This window comes from Humulus lupulus, chromosome 1 (assembly GCF_963169125.1).
Source record: "Humulus lupulus chromosome 1, drHumLupu1.1, whole genome shotgun sequence".
Taxonomy (NCBI): domain Eukaryota; kingdom Viridiplantae; phylum Streptophyta; class Magnoliopsida; order Rosales; family Cannabaceae; genus Humulus; species Humulus lupulus.
The window spans coordinates 292,838,197-292,851,305 of record NC_084793.1 but is presented as its reverse complement, the minus strand read 5'-3'; the positions used below and the strand labels follow the sequence as shown (position 1 = coordinate 292,851,305).

Sequence of the window (13,109 nt, the reverse complement as noted above, 5' to 3'; positions counted from 1 at the left end):
TTTAAAACTTCCTCATCTCATTTCAGAGGAATATGATTAATTCCTGAGACTATTGCAAAGCTTTTGAAATAGAATAAATAAAGTCCAAGAAGCCTGTTCCCTTAAGAATACCTTTACTAGTCAATAGCTCAAAATCCAACAACAGCAAGAACCCAATTACAGCTGCCTTCCCATTTATAATCTCATTCTTCCCTGTGAAACCAAATCCTCCTGAGCTCTCATCAACCACCATCCTTACCTATCAAGCAAAAAATATGACATTAAAGAGAAGAAGAAAAAAATACTTACTGTATGAGCACGCAAATCAAATGCAGACCTGTCTGCGATACCTACACACTCAATCCAACCGTAGGAACACTCAATCTCAGCATCCCAACAGTCACAAGCATAGTGAGCCATTTCATTTGCAAGGTGCTGGCGGAACCGTAAACGTTCTTCGTTTATACCAAGACGAGTGAGGAAAAGATAACCTCTCCCAATGAAGTACTCGAGAGTTTCATTATTAACAATTCCCTAAGTGACATGTAGCACTATAATCATCATCACATGCTTAGAGATATTGAATAAAAGTTATGTAAACAAACCCTGGCAACTGCATCACCCAGACAAATTTTCTTTGCAGACTCGCCAGACATTTGTTCTTCCCTTGGGAACATTAGAAACTCCAATTTTGCAACTTCTGCAAAGTTTGGGTGAGATTTGTCTTCGGGATCCACAAAGTGTTCAATCTCAGCAAGTGTAAATTCACGAACTCTCAAAAGCCCTTGTCAAGGAGAAATCTGCAGATATATACAGTATTCTTGGAATGAGATATTGTTTAAGGTTTTATTTAAAAAACAAAATGGACCTTGCAACACTGTCACAGATCAATGGGACACAGTTTTGGGCACAAAAGAAGCATAGCACTAAGGAATGCAACAGCTACATTACAGGGCTATTTTCTATTCTTATAAGAAAGGAGAGGACCAAAATACTAGTTACCAAGACCCGTTACCAATTAGAAATAATATGAGCATCCTATGCAAACATAAGTGCTAATGTCCAAAGATAAGAAAATTAAGAACCTCATTTCTGAAAGCCTGGCCAATTTGAGCAGCAGCAAAAGGAAGCTTGTTCCCATTGTAATAGTACAAGTCTTTGAAGTTAACAAATATGCTTTGTGCAGTTTCTGGCCGCATGAACCTGCAGCAGAGGAGATTTAATTACATATCATTACTGACCAAACAGGAGTCTTAATAAAAAAGAATCGCTAAGAATAATTAGTACCAAAATGTAACGTGCTCACCCAGGGCTCAAGCCAGATGGGCCTATTGATGTTTGGAACATAAGATTGAATGGATATGGATCAGAAAGTGGATTCTTAGTGTCTGGAGCTGTAATTCTATACTCCTTAAGTGTATAAAATGCAACAGACTTGAAAATTTCATAAACCTAAACTCTGAAAAACAATACAATAATACCAAAACAAATCACTCTACCCTATTCGTTCTGTCAAGTTTCCAAAAAGTGAGAGGAGGGGTTTAGGTATCAGCAACTTACTCCCAATACTATAATCAGCTGCTCTTGCTGCCTGCAAAAGCATTAGAGGTGAAACATATAACACAAACAACAGCTAAACTCGCAACCTGCATAATCGAGCAAAACCAAAGATTGACAAATAACCACCAATAATTTGTAGACTCACTATAAACTGTTAAAGAATAAATTTAATAAGAAAAAAAATGGAAAAATTAAATACTGCTCATTAGGAGAAAAAATATCTGTAACGCCCTGGTTACCCCAGAACAGTTACGGTGAACGGTGAACCGGAAATTTGACCCGCTACTCGAGTCCTTTGGTTAAAAACGTGATCTAAGTGTCATTAACAGGTTAAGGTATAAAACCAGTAAAAAGGAAAGGGCACATTTCATTAAGTAAATACACTACTCATGAGCCTTTTTAAAATGTTTACAAGTAGTTCATGTTACAAAAGAGTTGCTACAGTTCATATATACAATCCCCGCCGGCCTAAGCGGCAAAAATAGGGTAAACCCCTAGTCCCTCTGAGAACTCCTTGACCGTGGCAGTCAAGCGACCTTGTATGTACATTACATCGCCCAAGCTCTCCACTCAAGGCTGGGCAAGCTTTTCCTTTCCTTTACCTGCACCACATAGCACCCATGAGCCAAGGCCCAGCAAGAAAACATAATAAAACATGATATAATATCAACAACGATCATAATAACTATTCAGGACTATCAATCCCACAAATAGGTGACAATAGCCAAAAGTCACAGTAATGAGCATCGCTCCCTCTAGCCATGTGACGATAGGGTCACCAGGGCTTAACTGATAGGTGATTCTTTCATAAGCTTGTTCAGGACAGATGCATGGTGATTGGTCACCAACATAACCTTCCTCACGACTCTAGAGTCGAAACTATGGACAACGTCCCTTAGCCTTGTGACAACAGTCACCGGGGTCATATACCTTGGCTATAATCATCTGGTCGTAGACCAGGCAAGCGCTTGTAAGTTTCTCGACCCTAGGGTCGGTCTGGCATTAATGCTATAGAGCCATTCAATGCGTGATTCTCGACTTTAGAGTCGGTCCCTGACTAGTCAGTGTCTCAAGCAGGTAATCAGCGTTCAATAGCATTTAATATGCAATCCATGTCCACATATATCAACCAGCATGCCTCAAATATCAAACCAAACATGCCATATATCTATACAGGGTGCAACTATATTCTTACACTGTTTTCTTACCTCTGGTTCGAGTGAGTATTATAATATGAACGACCCCTGAGAACTATCAACCTTTAAATTCCTCGACGGTCACCTGGTCATAACCAAAATATAGGATTCATCAATAAAAAATGATAACTAAGGGTTCCCAAACCAAATCCCAGCCCCCGAGACCTCAAAAACTACCCAACCGGGTACTAGGTCCAACCCCGAGGCCTATGGTTTGAATCCCTAAGCTAAAAACCTCTTTCTAGAAAATTTGGCCTTATGGGCCGCGGCCCCCAAAATCCGTGCCGCGGCACCCAGCCCACTTCAGCAACTAGCCCACGCACAAACCAGACTTTTCCCCCTGTGCGTTTTTCTCTCAAACCAGCCTCTCAAACTATAATAAAACCTCCTCCAAACATGTAATTAAACCCCCTTACAATATCCTTACCTCACTCACACCAAACCCCAATCAACTAACACCAAAAACCTCCTTTGATTCATACTTCCCACATCAAGAACATGAATTGAAAACTATAAACAAAAACAGAGTACCAGCTGTGTTAATGGCCAAAACTCACCTTGAAACTTGTCTTGAACCTTCCACACAAGCTAACACAAGTCTCCAATCCAGCCCTTAAGTTTCCCTAGCTTGAATCTCCACCAAGAACTCAAAACCCTCAAAGGAACAATTGAAGAAGATGATGTACGGGTAAGGGAGAGGCAAAACCCCTGTTTTTGTTCTGTTTTCTTCTACAACCTTCAGTTATCAAACATCATATATATCCACCCCTAAAAAGACCAAAATACCCCTTATACCATCCAAAGCCTCCTAAACCAACCCAAGGGCAAAATTGGTACTTCTAGCTTAACCCGTTAATTATAATTAACGCTTCCCAACTCCCGCTAATCTCAATATCCTTAAACATCAATATTTCATAACCCGTTACCCTAAAATCCCCGGTAACGCTATAACCTTTAATATCACCCCGAGACTCACCCCGAGCCCCGGGCTCAACCCTGTTATGACCAAACCGATAAATCACGTTCGAAGATCGTCTCATGTCGAAATACTCGAACCAATCCACATTATAATGTGGTCTCACAAAATATCATTATCGCACATACAAATATACAATTATACCCTCAACGGGCCAAATTACCATAATACCCCTATAAACAAATGTGGACTCACATGCATGCATTTAACATTATATTATAATATAATTCTCATAAACATGCATAAACACATTTAATGGCATAATTAAACAGTTATGGCCCTCTCGGCCTACTAATCCAGCCATTAACCATAATAGGGAATCTGGGGCATTACAATATCAATCGACATCAACCTTAGTAAGTACATTAAGATTAAAAAAATACAAAAACTGCTATATAAATGATAAACAAAATTACACCATATAGGACTGACAAAGAAGAGAATAACATACCAGTAATTTGAGATATCAAACGGCTATTAATAAATAAAAAAGGGCTTTTAGAGATGCAACAAACGTTTAAAAATCATTTTAAAACAATCTTTTTTTATACGCTCAAAGCATAATCATGAATTTCATAATTTTCAACTGAAAGGGAAAAATAACATAAATAAGAGAATTAGAGAGGCATAAGAAATTAAAGACAATTCATTTAAATTCACCATTATCAAATGCAAGAGAATGATAACTTGGGGAAGAAAAAATCAATTTACTCTAGCATATAAAAATAGATTTTGCCACTGTAAGAACATTTTAGAAAAGTAAATTACAAATAAAAGAATTTTAACAAGAAATCATAACTAAATCTATTTTAATAGTATTGTAAAGTATTAGAAATAAATTGTAGACTAAAACTGTCCAATCTAAGATACAAATTCCAGAGAACACATCAAAAGAAGAAAGATATAATACAATTTTACAAAGAGAAACAAAATACAATATTTACAACAAAGGTTTGAATAAAAAAAAGTACTGAAAAGAATGAAATCCATTCCCATAAAAGTATCAATGAGAGTAGACGTTAAACAACAATGTGGTACTCAATCCAACAAGTTCCTCAAGAAAACAACAATGTTGAAGCCACCTTGTAGCAAAACTTGCTAAAAATTCAATCACATCATTCAGGAGGTTAAACCATTACCACTACAACCACTGCCATTGACATTCACCAAAACCACCCTAAATGCACTTCCAACAGATAATTTATTCTATCCTTTAGAGAACAACAATAATAATAAGAGTAACGATACGTTGACACAAAATATGCAGCAAATGGCCTTTGGAGGCTTATAATAAATCACTACTAAAAAATACCCTTTACGGGACACTTTTTTAGGACTCGCACATAAATGAAAGTCCTTAAAAATATTTTTGGAGTTTTTAGGACACTCATTGGGAGTCCTGAAAAAACACAATTTAGGACTCGCAATGAGTGTCCTAAAAAAATATGCGAGTCCTAAAAAAATCTGGGCTAAAAAATGAGTGTTTTACTTAATAATTTTAAGGACTTGCTTTGGGAGTCCTTAATACTCTTTAAGGACTCACTTTACGAGTCCTAAAAACATGATGACTTTTAAAGACTCGTTTTGCAAGTCCTAAAAAAGTATTAAGGACTCTCAAAGCAAGTCCTTAAAATTGTTAAGTATAAGAGCATAAAAACACTCATTTGTTTCGAAAATATATAATGGGTCAAAATACACATTTTGGAAATCTATTTCAATCACACACAAGATTTTTTTAATTTAAATAAAAAATAAATTGTGTTAACCAAAAAAGAATTTATATATTAGATTTAGTTTTTTTCAACTAAATAAATAAGAAAATTTTTAAATAAAAAAAATCTGAAACATCATTTCTCTCTCCCTCTTTTCCTCTATCTTCCCCGAAGCCTCATTCTCTCTCTTACTGTGTTGCCTCTGCCAGGCCCGAACGGCCATCGCCCCATCACCGGAGCCATACACGCGCCAGCCCAATCAAACCGCCGGCCCTCGATACGTCAACCCCCGCGAGCTCACCACCATACGCGCTGCTCAGGGCTGTCAACCAACGGTCCGAAGCCGACCGCCTCTTGCATTTTCCGGCGAGATTCCAACTACCCCGAGCCTCTTGTTTGACGATCTGTGATTAGTTAGGTAGTCATACATGTTTTCTAATGTTATTTTGGCATATGGGTTTGTAATGTTTTATCTTAAATGGTTCTCTTTCTCACTTTGTTTTCTCTCACTTTGTTCTCTTTACGGCAAGGCTACGACAGTGACGGGGAAGAGGTGTGGGTCTGGGCTCGTGGTCTTCCTCGTCTCAGATGCGGGCTCAATGGTGGGGATGGGGATCGACGTGATGAGAAGAATCATCTTTCTCTTTTCTTACATTTCAATTTATATTTGTTTGTATATGTGATGAGAAGAATGATTGATTATTGACGGTGTTGGCTTCATTACTCAGATGAAAAATACTACAAGTCTTCTGATTCCATCAAATGTAAAGACAGATCCAAGAAATTCACCAAAACCCAGCTCAACGACAACTTCTGCGACTGCCCCGATGGCACCGACGAGCCTGGTATCATCTTCCTCTCCTATATTTTACTGAATTTGATTATTTATCTATATTAGGTGAAAGATGCATCTGATTTCTTATGGGGATGGGTTTTTTTTGGTTACTATACTAGCTAACTTTACTGCAGTTTGTATATCATTCATTTGGTTTTTCTTTTCGCTTTCTTTTCATTGCATTGTTTGGTGAAATGTTATACTTTTCTATTGGGTGTCTATGTGATTTATTGATTTTGATAAATGCTATGCATATTTGTTTGGTGGGTTGTAGGAACATCTGCTTGTCCAAATGGAAGATTCTATTGTCAAAATGCAGGGCATGCTCCTAAAGTGTTATTCTACTAGAGTGAATGATGGTATATGCGGTAAGTAGCTTTAAATTTACTGCTTTAATAACTTGTATAGACGCAAGAACCAGTTTTTCCTTCCATGTTCTATTTCCCTAGTTTAATTTTCTTATATTTTGAGTTATTTCTTTGGAGAGGATTGTGATTTTAGAAGAAACTATCAAGGATAAAAAAAAATCTTATTGAATTAGTAATGGGTATTCAATCGTAATGAACCTTTTTTTTTTCTCTGATTATCATGTTTTATTAAATGTGGCGTGCATGTAGGATGTAATATAGAATTATTAGATTTTTTTTAAAAAAAAATTGGTAAATAAGATCTGTGTATTACTAACTTTCAATTTAGAACTCAATAGCCAAGGTAAGAAAAACCTGACTGAAAACTATTACAATTTCTCAAACCATTCTTTCTATCAACTGAACATTGTTAGGCATTAAACTTCTAATTCTGTACTTTACATTAAATTGAATCCTTTGAACAATTATATTTGCTGTATAAACTTTTTGATTCCATAGTGCCTCATTTCTACACCACCAAATCTGGTATATCATAGCTGCCAACGCCACCATAAGGACTTGTTTCCTGAACTGATATAACCTAGCTTTAGCAATCCATCTCAGCAGCTTATGCGTAGTGAAAACTGCTGTCTTCCATTCCAGCCAGCTTTTGATTTTCCTCAAGCAAGAAGAGCTCAAATGACAGTCAAAGAAAACATGTTCTCTTGTTTCTCTGTTACTACCACAGATAAGACAAAGATAATCAGTGGTTGTGTTGAATCTAAACAGCCTATCTTTCATTTCTAGCCTGTCTAAAACCGCAAGCCATAAGATAAATCGATGCTTAGGTATGATGGTTCTATTCCAAACTTCCTTGTACCAAGATACTTTTTCTTGATTCAGAACAAGAGCTTTGTAACCTTCAGCTGTCCTATAAATTCCATTAGGACAGAAATGACATATGATAGTACTCCATAGTCATACTTGGAAAAAGTACCCTTTCAGATCACTACCAAACCAAATAAAATGAGAAAAACAAAGTTAAAGAAGAAAAAAAACAAAACAAATGATAGTAGAACCAAGAAGAGTCATCCTTCAATTTCCAAAGAGAGGGAAATATTCAGTATTACTTATGAGTGATTTACCACTGGATCTCTCAACTGCTTAAGAGAATTTCAGAAAGAGCTAAGTGCTACAGTACATACTTTGGAAGAGATGGCATATGTTCTTTGTTGATGATGAGTGTGGTTCATAGTCAAGATAGAAATCCACACGCGAGTTGTTAAAGCAGCAATTCTTCCCTGTAATATTTTACCAAAACAACTTTATGACATTAAGTAGTGTATGCAGATGAAAAATGAAAAACACTATTGAAATGGACCTACCAAATTCTGATTACAGGAACTAGAAACTATAAGATTAACCTATTATTATAGATGTTAGCAGGTCATTGCAATCTAAATGACCATCACATATGAAATCCAAAAGGCTAACCAATCACTGAAAATATGTGGCAAAATATAATATTAATAAAATGCAAACCCATAGTACTAGAGAAAAAGCAGAGGAAAGGAAAACTAGAATAGACCTTCTGAAGTTAAGCTGATGAATACCCATGGCAAGAATCATCTGTTGAAATGAATAGAGATTGTCATCTTTATCTTCAGAAACACGTAGATGTAGTCAATAATACAAGGAAAAAAAATACATGATCAAGACGCATATTAACCATTCTCAGCACAAACTTGGAGTTTATATGCTCCAAGTACAATATTTGACAAAGAAGAGCAGCAGTTTCAACCATTTCTACTATATCTGACTGAGTGAAAGCCGCCAAAGACATTATTATCCCTTGGAAAGAAAAAATAAATTAGAGTTGCACAGATGTAGCAAACTTATAGTTAAGCTATTGTGGATTTTATTCCTGCACTGCAGCAATAACATTTAGAATATATTTTTTCTTGAAATTGGTCTGTTATTATAAGCACTATGAATTACTTTTGTAAATATTCTCACTGCCTTTACTTCTCACGTTTGCCACTGTTAATAGGATGTTGTGGACGTCCATGACAGTTTAGCTGCTGAAGCTGAACATGGTGATGCTTCCAGAAAGGAAAGGTCCTCAGTTCAAGGTGTAGAATAGGTAATTAATACCAAACATGTTTCATGTAATTAGAAATTGATTGCAGTTTTATTTTCATATATTTTAAAGATTTTTATTAGAGCTTATCTGAGTTTGAATTATAAAAAAATAGTTTCCTAGTTGAGTTAAGACTTCTTATTTATGGCTATATGTAAAATATTTTTGTACTTAGTGGAGTTTGAATATCTTAGATATTCATCTGTAGTGAAGTAGGTTCTGGGAATTCTATGTGCTGCGGTGATAATGTAAGGTTGAAAACTTGCATGTCTTAGTGAAGTAGGTTCTGAGAATTTTGCGTGCTGCGGTGATATATGGATGAAAACCTGTGTGTTGTTTGATTTGTTTGACATGGTGTTGATTGTGACATATGGCTAGGCTAGTAAATTAGGAGATATGTTGTCTGATTTTCTATATATTTTTTTGTACTTAGTTTTGTGTGGACATATAATATAACATTCTGAAAATTAATCTTAGAAAGATCCTTCAACGGTGTTTGTTCTGCCACTTATTGTGAACCTTTAACTAAGCTTACGTTGGTGATTGTGGCCTATTTTCTTACCTTTTTAACCTAATTTCTAGGATTTATATGATTTGAAATAGATTTAGGATATATGATATTTGGTTTTTAGGAATATATATCTATATAGCATGAAGAAATTTATTATTTAGAATCAACGCTTGGGGTTACTTCATAGGCAGCTGAAGTGAGTATTTTTAAAAAAAAATATTTGATGGTTTTAGTTGCGTAGAAGGGGTTTCATTAAAGGCTGGAGTTGTCTCTAACTCTTGATGATATTTTTCAATCTCTTTCAATTGCTTGTATTTGGTGTTTCTGGGTTTAGATTCTGAATTGTTTTTGGTGGATTGAGTTTGTTTCTTCTTATTAGTAATTATAGGTTCCGTTTCGTGAAATAGGTGTAATTGTGGGGAGGATTTTGATTAAGTTATATGTTAAAATTGATCGTATTTACAATGCGAAAAATTGTTTCATAAAATGTCCCTAGCTAAAAGATAAAAAGATAAAAAAAACCAACATCAGTTATTGCAAATAAACAAAGAATTTGATGTGCAATATAATAGTTTTAATATCTTTTTCCATCATAAGTTCCAATTACTATACATCCAAGATAGGATTCAAATTAGTGATGTTTCTTTCTTAATTAATCAAGTAATTAAATAGTACTAATGTCTTATCACTTAAGCTCATTCCCACTTGAACCATAACATCATAATAAATAATAAGTCTGCATTTAAGTTTTAATAAAATTAGAGATTAAGAGGTGGATTATGATTAAAAGGGTCTCTTAAAAGATGCTTAATTAGATGTTTAATTTAGTCAAAACTATTTGATTTGAATGCAATTTGCGTAGCTTAATTATGCATTTTCACTTTCATTTGATTGTTAAAAGCAAATGATGATGATGATGTGTGTGTCTACTTATTTATAAGTTTGAATTATAATATATTTATAATTAAATAACTTTTTTATAATGGGCAGGTCTATATTGAGATGCATTTCTTTGGCGTAATACTAGACAACATTGACAGTTGAAGTTTTTAGAATAAAAAATACATTTCACTAACATTGTATACATTTCTTGTTTAATATTTGGTGATGATATAATTTGATTGTAGTATAAACTGTCATGTAATATGATTTTGTAAGCCGAGTAGACTAAATACTAAAATGATATTTTTGAGTAATTAATAAAAAATTATTTTGTTGTATTTCCTTTTGAAATTTTAGAAATCTAACATATATAATACATTTTGTACACTCAAAGGGATATATTTTGATAAATCAAAATGAAAATTGTAGCTGCATTTTTTTTTTAAAAAAAAATTACTTTTAAGGACATGCAAAGCAAGTCCTAAAAAATTACTTAAAGCACTCAATCGGATTTTTTAGGACTCGCGTTGCGAGTCCTAAAAACTTAATTGAAGGCACTCAACCAGATTTTTTAAGACTCGCAGCAGATTTTTTAGGACTCACGCTGCAAGTCCTAAAAATGTTCTTTTAGGACCTGCAATGCGAGTTCTAAAAACTTAATTAAAGGCACTCAACCAGATTTAAAAACATTCTTTTAGGACTCGCAACGCGAGTCCTAAAAAACCTTAGTTTTTAAGGCTCTCAAATAGAGGACTCGCGCCCTGCGAGTCCTAAAAATCCTTTTTTGTAGTAGTGAATGTTGATAATGGTGGGAGCAGAAAGATAAAACCAAACCGAAGACTCGTGTGTAAAACTATCATCATCAGGCCAAAAAAAAAAGTTCATAGTCTAAGAAGCAAAGATGGGCCAAAATAGATATCGAAAAAATCAAATCCAATGTAAACAGGTTCAAGTTACTTGATACAAAAGCATCAAAGGCATTGTCAAGTAGTGTTAAAAAAACATGCATTATAAAATAGATTAATAATAAAGGTAATCTTTAAATAATTCTTCCTCTAATCTATTAACATGTAATAAATCAAATAAAGCATTATAAAACAGAGAATAACAAACTTAGATATTCAAAAGCCCTCAGATCTCATAAGCTAATATGGTCATTAACAGTGTGTAGAGTCCAAGAACTTTACTTAGCTAAGATAGATAGTAGTATTATAGTATTTATAGCATTATCTTTGTAACTGTGGATTTTTGGTTTAGATCGGGAATTATTTGGACACTCATAGTAGTACTTGTAGATTTTCTAAGTTTAACCTATAGTTTAAGAATATTAATTTTAACCTAAGGTTTGATTAATATGACTGATATTAAGGATAATATATATTATACTATAAGGTTTAGATAAGGACCAATAGGATTTTAAGCACATGTTATGTATGGATGATTAAGGATTAAGTATTTTGAGGATTAAATTTAATAAGGGTAAAAGTTTGAATGCTATAAGGTCAGTCAGCAGTTTTGAATACGTTGAGGGCTTAGTCAAGGCTGTTTACTCCATTCAAACTTAGCTAAAAATGTGTAAGTTCGTGTTTAATTAATCAGCATGTGCCGATATATCGCAGCTATAGGGGCGATATATCGCAGCACGTAGATACGGAAAACACGTGACGATGCACGACAGCCTCGAGCATACTGGCCCAGGCGATATATCGCCTACAGGGGGCGATATATCGCCTCCTTCAGTATATTTTGAAACATTTTGAAATCATTTCCCATTCAGCCATTCAACCTCTTGATAATTCCAGCATCTTTTTGAACGAGTCTTCAGCCTCTGCTGAACGATAATTCAAATTATTTTCACCTAAAAAGCTATTATTTTTATTCAAGTAAAATTAAGATCCTTTCATTCCTAAACTCTATAAATAGGACCTAGTACCCAACCACTATTCATCTTTTGCTCTAAGTTCAGAGGCTGCAAGTGCTAATTGAGTGTGAGAGTGTAAACACCTGGGTTGGGAAATCATAAGCTTGATCATCATAAGCTTATCAAACACTTTGGGAAGTAAGGATTTATAGTATTTCGGTTTGAGGTATAGATTGGTCTTACAAGTCTTCAAGGTAACCCAAAACTCTAGTTCATTTCTGTACTTGTTCTTTTAAGTTCTCATAGTCTTCTACTCAGCCTCTAACCTTAATCTTTATTTTGGTTAGGAAATCTAAGTTCTTGAGCAAAAAGGTTTTATAAAGTATTTTTCTCATGGTTTAGTCCTTCCATTCCTTTCATTTCTTTTTCTTCAAATCTACTCACCCTGTTATATATGGTTTTAGGAGTGTTCCAAAAGTCCCAACTCTGTCCTCATATCCCGGTAACTTTGGTAAGGAAAATAGGATAGAATCTATATGTTTTATGTTTATGTTATCTTATGTTTTATGTTATGAAATATGTTATAAAATATGTTATGAATATGTATGTTTGTAGGCTTGGGCATATGACCTACTTAGCTAGTAGGACCCCACTAATCTCATGGGCATATGACTTGTTTAGTCTATGGGACCCCAAGTAATAATGGCCATTATAGTATGTGTATGATAAAGTGTTATGTTATGTCTTTATGTTTCTTATGAAATTTATGTATATGAACTATGTGTTAGATTTTCCTTGCTGGGCATTAGGCTCATTCTTTTTTGTTTGTATGTGCAGGAAAATAGCTTTAGTGGCGGTAAGGTTCGTGGATGCTTCGGGAATGTGTATCGGTGGTGAATGGATTCAAGGAGTCGAGAGTTCGATTTCAAGGATGTAGTCTTTTATTTATGGTTTTACATGTATTTTTCTGCACTTTCTATGTAACTCCTTTATATTTTAAATTATGTTTTGTTTTTAAGACAATGGGATCCCATATCCTTCTTGATATTTTATGTAAGGAACTCTTATTTCTACAAGTTTTTCTAATAAAGTTATGGTATTTTCTCCAAA

The 13,109-nt window shown here is 34.6% G+C and overlaps 1 long non-coding RNA gene and 1 pseudogene across 3 annotated transcripts; one reads left to right on the top strand and one right to left on the bottom strand.

The window, feature by feature from the left end:
* Positions 1-234: 234 nt before the first annotated feature.
* On the bottom strand, positions 235-1,631 carry LOC133779125 (glycine--tRNA ligase, mitochondrial 1-like; annotated as a pseudogene).
* A 3,909-nt stretch (positions 1,632-5,540) lies between these two features.
* Positions 5,541-13,109, top strand: LOC133809905 (uncharacterized). Of its 3 annotated transcripts, XR_009881655.1 has the most exons (6): positions 5,541-5,841; positions 5,954-6,025; positions 6,152-6,268; positions 6,533-6,626; positions 8,656-8,748; positions 12,837-13,109. It is a non-coding gene; the product is annotated as an uncharacterized LOC133809905 (long non-coding RNA). The 3 variants fall into 3 exon arrangements; XR_009881643.1 differs by having other exon boundaries at positions 5,954-6,268; XR_009881649.1 differs by lacking the exon at positions 12,837-13,109 and adding an exon at positions 10,247-10,476 and having other exon boundaries at positions 5,954-6,268.